Here is an 11,112-nt window from a genome sequence, read left to right on the forward strand (position 1 = left end):
ATCACTGTCTGGAATAGGTATCCAATCCCACAGATCGATGACCTTCTAGACCAGCTCAAGGGGGCCAAATATTTCAGCAAGATCGTCTTGACGTTTGTTTATCACCAGGTACCAATTGAACCCTACAATGTGTGGAAGATTGCCTTCAAATCCAAGGAGGGATTTTTTGAATGGTTGGTCATGCCTTTTGGGTTGACGAATGCCCCCGCAACCTTTATGCGTCTGATGGAAAAAATCTTGTGGCCCTTTACCAACTCATTCTTGGTAGACTACTTGGACGAAATCCTAATATTTAGTCAGAGTTGGGAAGATCACATACACCATATCTGCCAAGTCCTCCAAACCTTGCGACAACATAAATTATGTGCTAATTTGGAGAAATGCACTTTTGGTATGACCCAAATTCAATATCTAGGGCACATCATCAATGAGTGGGGTGTGCATGTGGACCCAACGAAGATAAGAGTTATTTGAGATTAGCTAGCCCTAACCACTCTAACGGAGCTCTATAGCTTTCTAGGTCTTACCAATTTCTATCGTAGGTTCATGTTGGGATTCTCTCATATCACTTGGCCTTTGAGTCAAGTCACCAAGGGTGGAGCGAAAGTGAAGTTCTTTTGGTATGAATCCAAACATAAGGCATTTATTGAGTTGAGGCATTTCCTTTGCTTTGCACCAATTTGCACATTATCAGACCTACAAAAACCATTGTAAATTCAGATAAATTCCTCTAACTATGCTATTGGTGCAGTTCTTACCCAAAAGGGGCATCCAGTGGCATATCACAGTGAGACACTTTCATATATAGTCCGAAAGTATCCCACTTATGACATAGATATGAATTCTATTTTATAGGCCTACCGAAAATGAAAGCATTAAATTATAGGGAAGGAAACTATCATCCACACAAACCACTGACCCCTGCAGTTCATATAGACACAAGGGAAGTTGCAGAACGATCGCCATTAGAAATGGTCCAAATATCTGCAACATTTCCTTTTGAACATCACGTACAAGAAGGTAAACACCAATAATATTGCAGACTCTCTTAGCCGACCACTAGTTATGGTGCTAACTACTGTGCTCGACTCTTGTGGGCACAAGACTTCAAGGTGGTCGCATCTTTACAAGAGCAATCTAAAATTCGACAAAACATACCAGATTCTCCTGGAAGGCAATCATGTTCTATATTTTCACCTTCAGGGCACACCCTTATGCCACCTGGGACACCTCTGTGTTCCTACAAGAGAACGTGCCAAGATGATTTGGCAGCTGCACTAAAATTGGGTTGTTGGATATTTCAACATAGAGAAAATAGTGGCAGCATTGTAGAAGTATTTTTATTGGTTGAACTAGCGACAAGATGTTAGGATTTAAATCAGATCTTGCACTTCCTGCCTCATTACCAAACCAACAATCAAGAAGCAAGGCCTATATACTCATCTTCCTACTCCTAGTCGACCATGGGAATCCTTCTCCATGGATTACATGTTGCACCTTCCTTCTACTAAGCATGGAAATGACTGTTTGTTTGTGGTCATCAACAGTTTCTCTAAGATGACCATTATGATAGCTTGCAAGAAGAGTATCACAACAGAATCCACTGCCAATCTCTTCTTTGAATGAGTGTGGGCACATTTTGGGATCCCACAGTCCATTATCTTAGTTCTGGATAATAGGTTCATGAGTACATTTTGGTCAAGCCTTTGGTCGATGTTGGATACCAAGCTCTCTAAATCCACGACCTTCCACCCCCAAGCTGATGGTCAAATAAAGGTTATCAACCGGATGATCGTGCACATTTTGTGCATGTACAACTCAAAGCATCCACACAAATGGGATGAAATCCTACCCTATTTCCAACAAAGCTGCAACAGAGCTCTCCATAGCACAACTGGCCATAACCCCTTTCAGGTGGGGTTGGGATTGCAATCATTATGTCCCATTGATGTGGCCATACCATTTGCAACTACTCAAGCAGATTCGACTCATGTCCTGTCTAAAGCTAATTGGGCTAACAACATCATTGAGCGGACTCAACACATCCACTAGCAGGTCCATGACATATTGGAAAAGGATGATGCTAAGTACAAGCAGTGTCATGATCAACATCGAGTGCCACACAAGTTCCAGTGGGCAACAAATTTTTGTTACATTTGCAGAAGGAGCGCCTTGCTAGGCCCCACCACAAGCTTCGCCCATTCTGATATGGGTTGTACACCATCACCAACACTGCAGGGGACAATGAATTCGAGCTCAGCATTCCATTGTTCATTGGTATGCACCCAGTATTCAATGTGGACTGGCTATGACCATACTTTCCACCATTACTTGACACATCATACATTGTAGAACAACTCACACCAACAAAGTTTAACCCATACTGCATGGAATAGGCTAGAACCGATCAGATCATGGACATGCAGATTAAGAACACTCGGCAATAGAAGATCCAATTGTATCAAGTTGTCAAAGCTAGCCAACTCCTATACCAAGTTAAGTGGTTCACCATGGACTAAGTTCAATAGAAGCTTCCCCATCTCATGGAGGCACTCAATGTAATGGGGACCATTTCTTCCTAAGGGGGGAAGACTAATCTAGGTGGATATTGGTTTCCACCCGCCTCTTCCACTTCGACCCCCATGTTCTGTTTCAGTGGTCTCCATTTATGTGGACATGAAAGAGGGAAAGATAAGTGTGGTTGGAGAAGCAGATCCTGTGTGGCTCGCAACAAAGCTGAGGAAAATAGGGTTCAGAGCAGAGTTAGTAAGCGTGGGTCCTGCCAAAGAAGAAAAAAAGAGCTGATAATTTGTTAACAGCTTCAAGCCCAATCCTCTGTTTTACATAATTCTCAGAGCCGGAGTCTCGTAGGGACCTCTCATTTTATTATGAGAGTAGCGTTTTAAAAGTGCGTTTTGGATATTTTTTTTGGGTTGGCTTTAGATATTTCTAAGCGCCACCGAGTTTTCCATTAAAAAGCTGTATACATACATTTTCATTTTGTGAAAATCAAATCGGAATTTGGCATTTCAGTGCTCTCCTCTGAGATTGTTCCCTTCAAATTTCTTAGACTAATTCCTGACATATTAATATGTAAATTAGGCACTGTTAAAATCCCACCACGGAATCAAATTTGCATTATACAGCTTCGCTGGATGTATCAAATCAGGCAACGCACAGTCAAAAGGGCCCACCAAATAAATTATACTGTATGCCTTGCAGCGAAGCCTAGCTTTTTAAAAGTTAAAATTCATTGATGTTTCAGTATGTTACTTTGTAAACATAAATATATCGAAGATAAGGTATATTGGTGTTTCGTTATAATGGGTGTTAATGAATAGCATACAGCTTTTAACGGTCTGTTATCCTATAAATATTGAGAAATGTGATCACTGCCAATAATCATATTATTTGGGTTTTGTTGGATCTTCAAAGAAAAAATAGAATTGGAAATTGTGATTCTTGCAGACAGGATAATAGTAGATATGGCGCCTGAGCAAATACAATGCACCAAATTCATGTAACACCTGTTGGGTTGAGCAAAATCTGCACATCACATCCATATTAAGCTTTCCTTAATCAAATCAACTTTAAGTTAAATTTTAAACTACTAGTCGTTATCTGCGACATTTAGGAAAATACATCTACAAAACAACCTTTCTTGTAATCATCGTACAAGACACGCGCCAAATCTAAAAACAGAGATCCGTTCCTCGTACGACACACCCATCAAATCTCAAAAATAAAGACGCGTTGCTGACTCATGAATGCGTGGACCGTCAGGGACCCATTATTAGCTTCTGATAAGCTAGGACTTAAACCATGCATTAGCTTCGAAGATTTAAATTATATATATATATATTTAATATTTAAAAAAATGATTTCTCATACATTTAATTATATCACAATTAACAAATGGTTCCTATGTACCTCGCTTCGATGAGTAACTCCTCGATACAAATGTTTCCACGCTGATTGCACGGGTTTCGTTTTTATTCTGACCGACCATTTTAACTCCATTAATGTCGAGACATTCACCTAGTAAACTCTATTGTCGACACTCAGCTCGCATTCTTATGCGTGATGTGAATGTAGGCATTTAACTATATGTAACAACAAACACCCAAATTCCTCCCTCTCGGGCTCGCTATTCCAGATTCTAGCCTTACTGTTTTACTCTCTGACGGAGTAGAAGTTACAGGGAAAAAAATTGTAAAATTCTTGAGTATATATCTTTCCCATATATATATAAATTAAAATTAAAAGCTATAATTTTAAAAATCTCAAAAATTTCTTAAAAATTGAGGCTATGTTGCAAATAAAATTATATCATGGAGGAAAATGTATAGTGCATAGTTTTACGTCATAATAACATATTATGAGAATTTATGTATTCATTTATATATTCAACTATACCATAAATTATATGATGCTCAATATAAACTGAATTTCATACAAATTCCACATTAGAGTGAACAATATAGATTCTACATTACCAACCAAATTTATGTGTAGAATGTTGTCAAATTATTAAATGTGTATAAAAAAATTCTTAAAATATACATTTATATCCTTAATCATTATTATTTATTTATCAGGTTATTTTGTAACAGTTAACAATAACATCTATTAAATTTAATTACTAATTATTTGTTAATATGATCAAACCACCTTCTTATTTTATAATTCAAAACATTATATTACAATTTAGTACTTTAAAAATTTGTAATTAAAAAATCCACAATGTTATAACCCACTAATATTTACCTCATAAACTCTGACGGAATTAATTAACACCCTTATTAAGAAATTTAATTTGATAAAATTCATTATATAAAAATTAAAATACCATCACTACTCCTTAATGGCTATACTATCCCATTTAATTAGCACAACCACATTTAATAAATGTAGTTGATATATGTGGTAGCAGTCAATTTAATATATACTATATTATAAATTCAATATGCTAAATTAATATATTAATATATCAAATCTAAGATTAATATAAAATAACTCCAAGATCATAAAATCAAGGAATCAAACCCAAGGGATTATTAATATCATAAACCTAAGGGATTAAGAAACCAATGGGATTAATACTATAAACCCAAAAGATCAATAAACCAATGAATTAATAAACCCAAGGAATAAATATTTAAAATCCAAGGGAATAATAATAAACCAAAGGAATTAGTATTAATATTACAAACCTAAAAAATCAATAAACACAACACATTAATATTAAAAACCCTTGAGATTAATATAAAAAACCTAAGAGATTAATAATATTACAAACCCAGGCATAAGCATTCCCAGGGTTTAATATTATTCCTTTGGGTTACAAGATCAATCCCTTTGGCTTATTAATTTAAGGGTTCATATTCCTAGGGTTTAATATTATTCTCTTGGGTTTATAATCCCAATGGGATTAATATTATAGACACAAGGGATTAATATAGAGAACTCAAGAGATTAATATTATAAACCCATGGGATTAATATTATAAATGTAAGCGATTATTATATTATAAACCCAAATAATTTCTATTATAAACCTAATGGATTTATATTAAACCTAGGATTAATATTATAAACCCTCCCATTAATATTATTCTCTAGGAATATGAACCCACACATTAATAAACCCAACGGATTGATATTATAAACCCAAGGCACTAATAAACCCAAGGGTTTGATACTATAATTTCAAAGGAATAGTATTAAACCCAAGGGATTAATATTGTAAGACGAAGGTATATAAACCCTAAGATAAATATTGTAAATCCTAAAACAAACATGGTTGACCGTCATTGATTTTTATATTGAAACAATCTTTGTCACAAAGTGACGTTAGACCATGGTTGACCATGACCCTACCATGGTTGATTTTCATATTGAGAAAATATTTGTCACAATGTGATGTTGGATAATGGTTGACCATGGTTGAACATGATTCTACACCGAAGGGATTTATATTAAACCTTAGTATTAATGTTATAAATGATGGTTGATATCATATTGAGACAATCTTTGTCACAATGTGGCGTTGGACCTTGGTAGACCATAATTGACCCTGGCCGACCATGTTTAACCAATGTTGACCATGATTGATTTCCATATTGAGAAAATCTTTGTCACGGGCTGAAGGGATTAATATTATAAATTCATGGATATAAACCCTAAGATAAATATTATAAACACTAAGATAAAGATTAAACCCTAACATTAATATTATAAACCCCAGGATTAATATTATAAACGTAAGTGATTATTAATACTATAAACCCAAGGAATTTATAATATAACCCAAAGGATTATAAACACAGGGGATTTATATTAAAACCTAAGATTAATATTATAAAACCTATCAATAATATTATACCCTTAGAATATTGTAACAATCCTGGTGAAAATTCCATGTAATAAATGTTAATAAAGGAAAAATAAGACCACAGTTAAGGGACATGTATTCCAAGTTGAATGTTGGGCAAAGATATCTTAGTGGGCATCATTGGATGTGTGTTTTGGCTAAGGAAAATTAGCAAAGGAATTAAAATAATAAATGCATTTTTGACACATTTATTTATAAAAATAAAGGAAATTAGGAGAAAAAGGAGGTGAAAGGTCACAGGCTACATGTGAGGAGGAAAATGAAGGAAAATATTGGAAAATGAAGAAAATAGAGGCCTCATTAATAAAAAGGCTTCTGAGGATCAATTGGTAACCTTCTTCCAGTTCAAGTTTGGAGCTCTCTCATTATTCTCTCTCACTCTTGATCACTTAGAGTTTTCTTGGAGCACTCTAGCTTTGGATCAAGGAAGGAAAAGCAAGCAAAGGAAGGAAGGAAATGATCAAGGAAAGGAAAGCGGGATCAAGTAGCTTCAGCAGGAATACTTGCAGGTGACCTTTTGCATGTGTGATTTCCTAGCTGGATTGGATAGGCATGGCTTTGCATGTTGGTGTATTTCTCTCGATGTTGATGGTATGGTTTTTGGGGTTATGACAATGATTTTCAACCTACCTTTGCCTTTTTACGGATGCCATGGTATGTTGGGATGTTTATCTCGGTTTTGAGCTTTGGTTTGCCAAATGGATTTCAGAATTTGGGGGGAGGTGGTCTCAAGTTTCATTCCCAAAGGCCTAAGAATGCCTTGACTGATTTTGGCGGGATACATGGTAAAGCCTAAGGGAGAAGTCTCGGTTTAGGGCCTAGTGATCCGGATTTGGATTGCGGTAAATCCTGAGAGACTGGTCTCAGTTTAGGGCCTGGTGATATGGGGTTGGATTGCGGTAAAGCTTGAGAGACAAGGAGATGGAAAATTCCTCAAGGATAGTGATAGATTTTGAATGGCATTCCAAGTTTGGTTCGGTTGTGATCAGAGCCCCGGTTTTGGTGTGATCACGTTTTGGTGAGGATGGAGGTGGTTTAACCTCTGGATTTCCTTGGTTCTTCTTAGATTGGTTGTTCTATGAGATCCCACATTCATGCTTGGAATATGGCACATGGGTGATTGGCTGAAAGAGAGATTTTTTTTAGCAATGTCTATGGTTGGGTGGTATGTGGAAGTCTCGAACCTGGTCAGATTTGCTTATGATTAATAAAATATAATTTCTATTACTATTTCACTCGTTTATATGTGGATTTAATGGTTGTCATATATCTAATATTTATATGGTTTTATGTTGGTTATAAGCATGGTTAAATGACTGATTCATGTCAAGGTTATTTCATGCATTTACTTGTAATTGTTAAATGGATGGATGCAAGACCTAATTGATGATATAATAGTTCAATGGAGAAGGAGGTGATTCTTCTGGTTATGTTTCATAAGTTATTTCAGTCATTTATGCTTTGTCTTGTATCCTAGACCTGTAGGTTGCATTGATGCCAAGTGTTTGACAGAATGTCATTCCCTATTGGGGATTCTCAATCCTAGTCCTGAGGTTAATTTTGATTTATCAACTTTTCTATCATGTCTTTGATGGATTATGAAGTTTGTACCAAGTTGTGGGCAGAGTTCGGGATTCTGGTCTAGAAAAGTGGCACAAAACTCGGGGTCGCTAGCACAGGTCTGCTCTGAAAAGTCCACAGTTTCTCAAACGTAGGCCTATGAGAGAGACTTTGGGTTTTTGGTCGTTGTCTTGCCTATAGAATGTGAGCGAATTTGAGTTAAAAAGCTTAAAACACCAGTGGGACCCAAGGGTAGGATGTCCGAGTGGCTGACATGTCTCCTTGGGGTGTTGTTGTTCATGTGGATGGTTTTTTTTTATGTGTTCTATCAATTCCATTCCCTTAAGGTTACCAAGAAAATTGAATCCATTATAGTGACCTTTCTCATCATATGTTTTTCCCGACTGTTTGGTTGCTGGGGTGCAAGGAAAATTTTAAGAATCCCCCTAAATCTATATATATAATAAATGTGCGAATCCCCATGATACATAGGAAAAATAGAAGGCGATTTTATCAATAATATAATATGTATATATAATTTTTTTAGCGAATCTCTCACCAAATTATATTATCTTGTAAAATCATGGTGAAGCTTTCATTGGATTATAAAATCTTGTAAGATCTTGGTGAATATTTCACTGAATAATAAAGGCTTTGTAAAGGGCTAACAAAGTTCATAATGAGTATTTCTTGTAATGGCTTGAAGCCTTGCCAATCAATCCATCAAGAACCAAAACAAGTATATTCCTTATAAGTATATTCCTTATATGTAATATAAATATTCTCATGGAAAGTCAATTAGGCTTAGCACAGGTGGTAGGGAGAATTCCTACATGTGACAATGTGTTGGACTCATAATGAGTATTTCTTGTAATGACTATGAGCCTTGTTTTCTAAGCAATCCCTCGAGGACTGAAATATGTATATTACTCATATGGAATATAAATATATTTCTCATGTATTGGAATATAAATATATGAGTGAGGAGTGGGAAATGAGCCACAATAAGTCCTTAGAAAATTGACATGAAGAAGATAAGTGCAAAAAATAAAAAAGGTGAAAATGGAAAAATTGAGAAGAAATACAAGGGAAAAATGGTGAAACAACAAATTAATAATCCATGGGAGGAACAATGATTAGAGATAGTGAGGGAAGATGTTCCCTCAGCCTAGGGGTAACAAAGGTAGACATTAGAACTCTCACTTATGCAAGTGCAGGTAAACAAACATTAAGCTCTATGCCAATCATGAGAGGGAGGAAATCTGGGAAAGAAATGTGAGAACAAGAATTTAAATGGAACAAAGAATTGGGATTACAATCCTTGCTCGTTAAGTTTGGGTACTTCTTTTGAGGCCTATTGAAAAATTAGGAATGATCTGTCTATGTATCTTGTTATATAATTAGTTTGTAAAATAGTTGCCAAGTAGCTATGTTAGAGCATGGATTTTTTGAAATGTTTTTTACTCATCCTACCTATCTTTAGATGGAGATGAACAAATATGAGTATTGGAGATAGAATTCTCCCATTTTTTTGTTGTAACAAATTGTATAGGTATAGCCATGTCCATCATTAAGTATGCCCCAACTGTATCGACAATATTCCCAAACCAAAAACTTTTTAATACTAAAAAGCATAAAAAATCCAACATTACATACTAAAAGAACATATTAATAAAATCTACTAGAATAAACGTTACTGGAAAGAGAAATTTTTGAAAGGACTGCCATTATAAGATCTGTAGAAATACCCAGCTTCAATACCTGCCTCATGCGAGGGTAATCAATGTCTCGGGGATATGCACTAGCACCAGCAATGATAAGTTTAGGCCTAAAAAGGGTGGCAGTATTCTCAAGCATCTCATGGTCAATGAATCCTATAACCCAAGAAAACAAACACAACCATTAACAGTTTGAACACTTCCCCAAAATACTGGTTCAATATTTTTCAATCATGGAACTGTTTCCCTCCTCATTATTATTAGACTGGCAATGCAAGCTCACTCGTGGACTCATCCAGACGGTATGGCATTGATTTAAAGTAAATTGATGTAGAAAATACTTTTTTTTTTTCTATCATGAATCCATGAGACAGATGCCCTCCATGTGGTGAGTCCAAACCCTGAATGTTGCAAAGCAATTTTTCACATGTTACATGCCCAAATAGGAATGATAATCTTATCAAAGGAGGTTCTTGCAAATTTTCTTTTACTTGGGTTGTCCAAAATGAAAAATTCGACTCCATGGTTTTTTCATGGACCCCAGTTTCAAGCTATACCCCTTAACCTTTAATCACTGTTACTTCAAGAAAAGTTGGAAACTTTGACAAGATTTCAAGGAACTGGTTAACGTCCATGTATAAGTCCATCAGAAGTCCTGTAAAAATACTGCACAAACAGGATTGTAACTTCAGTTGTTATATAATTGATGCATCAAACACTTAGCGTGCATCCTCTTCCTTTTTTGGTTTGCGCCTTTGAGCAGCACTGGTCACTCATTGTTGTTGTTTACTCTGTTTGATGCTTAACCCTTCAAAGTATGTTGATTGAACTTCTTGACAACTGTCGCACTGTCCACTGTCTTGTCTTCTCTGCTTCTCTATCCACTGTGCTCAATGTTTGAATACTACAGTCACCAATACGCACAATGCTACAGTCACCAATATGCCAAAAATCCAAATGAGAAAACCCTTAAAATTTCGAATTTAAATCTCTACAAAAACACGAAAGATTATAGCAAATAAATGTTTGCAATAGAAATCAACCTTAAAACTCTTGTGACCAAGAAAAAAAATGATAATAAGCCCACATCTCCCTTGGAATTTTATGTATCAAGATGAAACCCTAAAACCAAAGCCCTAGCCGAAAATAAGTGAGAACCCCTCGTATCAGTCAAAGAAGAGGTTTTTGCCCTACAAGAATGCTCAAGATTTCAAAGCGACGTCCTTAAAATGTAGAGCCCTACATCTATTTGCAAGAGATAAGAAGGAAGATGATATTTTACTATTTGCGAGCAGGTAAATAGCCGGATCATGTTCCTTGGCTCCAGCTTCTTCTCTTGTGGATTATATATTCTCACTTCAGACGAGCATCCGCAAATGCGCATATGTCGCAAACTCGGTTTCCAACCTTTCCATAATTCAAATGGCGTTTTAGGAACAAC

At 35.9% G+C, this 11,112-nt stretch overlaps 1 pseudogene; it reads right to left on the reverse strand.

Moving 5' to 3' along the window:
- LOC149177167 (ATP-dependent 6-phosphofructokinase 2 pseudogene) overlaps positions 1–9,982 on the reverse strand; it is a 47,014-nt pseudogene extending 37,032 nt beyond the window's left edge.
- Between the last annotated feature and the right edge of the window lie 1,130 nt (positions 9,983–11,112).

Source organism: Pinus tabuliformis, chromosome 4_1, assembly GCF_031772625.1.
Source record: "Pinus tabuliformis cultivar Carrire ecotype Pingquan chromosome 4_1, CPIR1, whole genome shotgun sequence".
Taxonomy (NCBI): Eukaryota; Viridiplantae; Streptophyta; class Pinopsida; order Pinales; family Pinaceae; genus Pinus; species Pinus tabuliformis.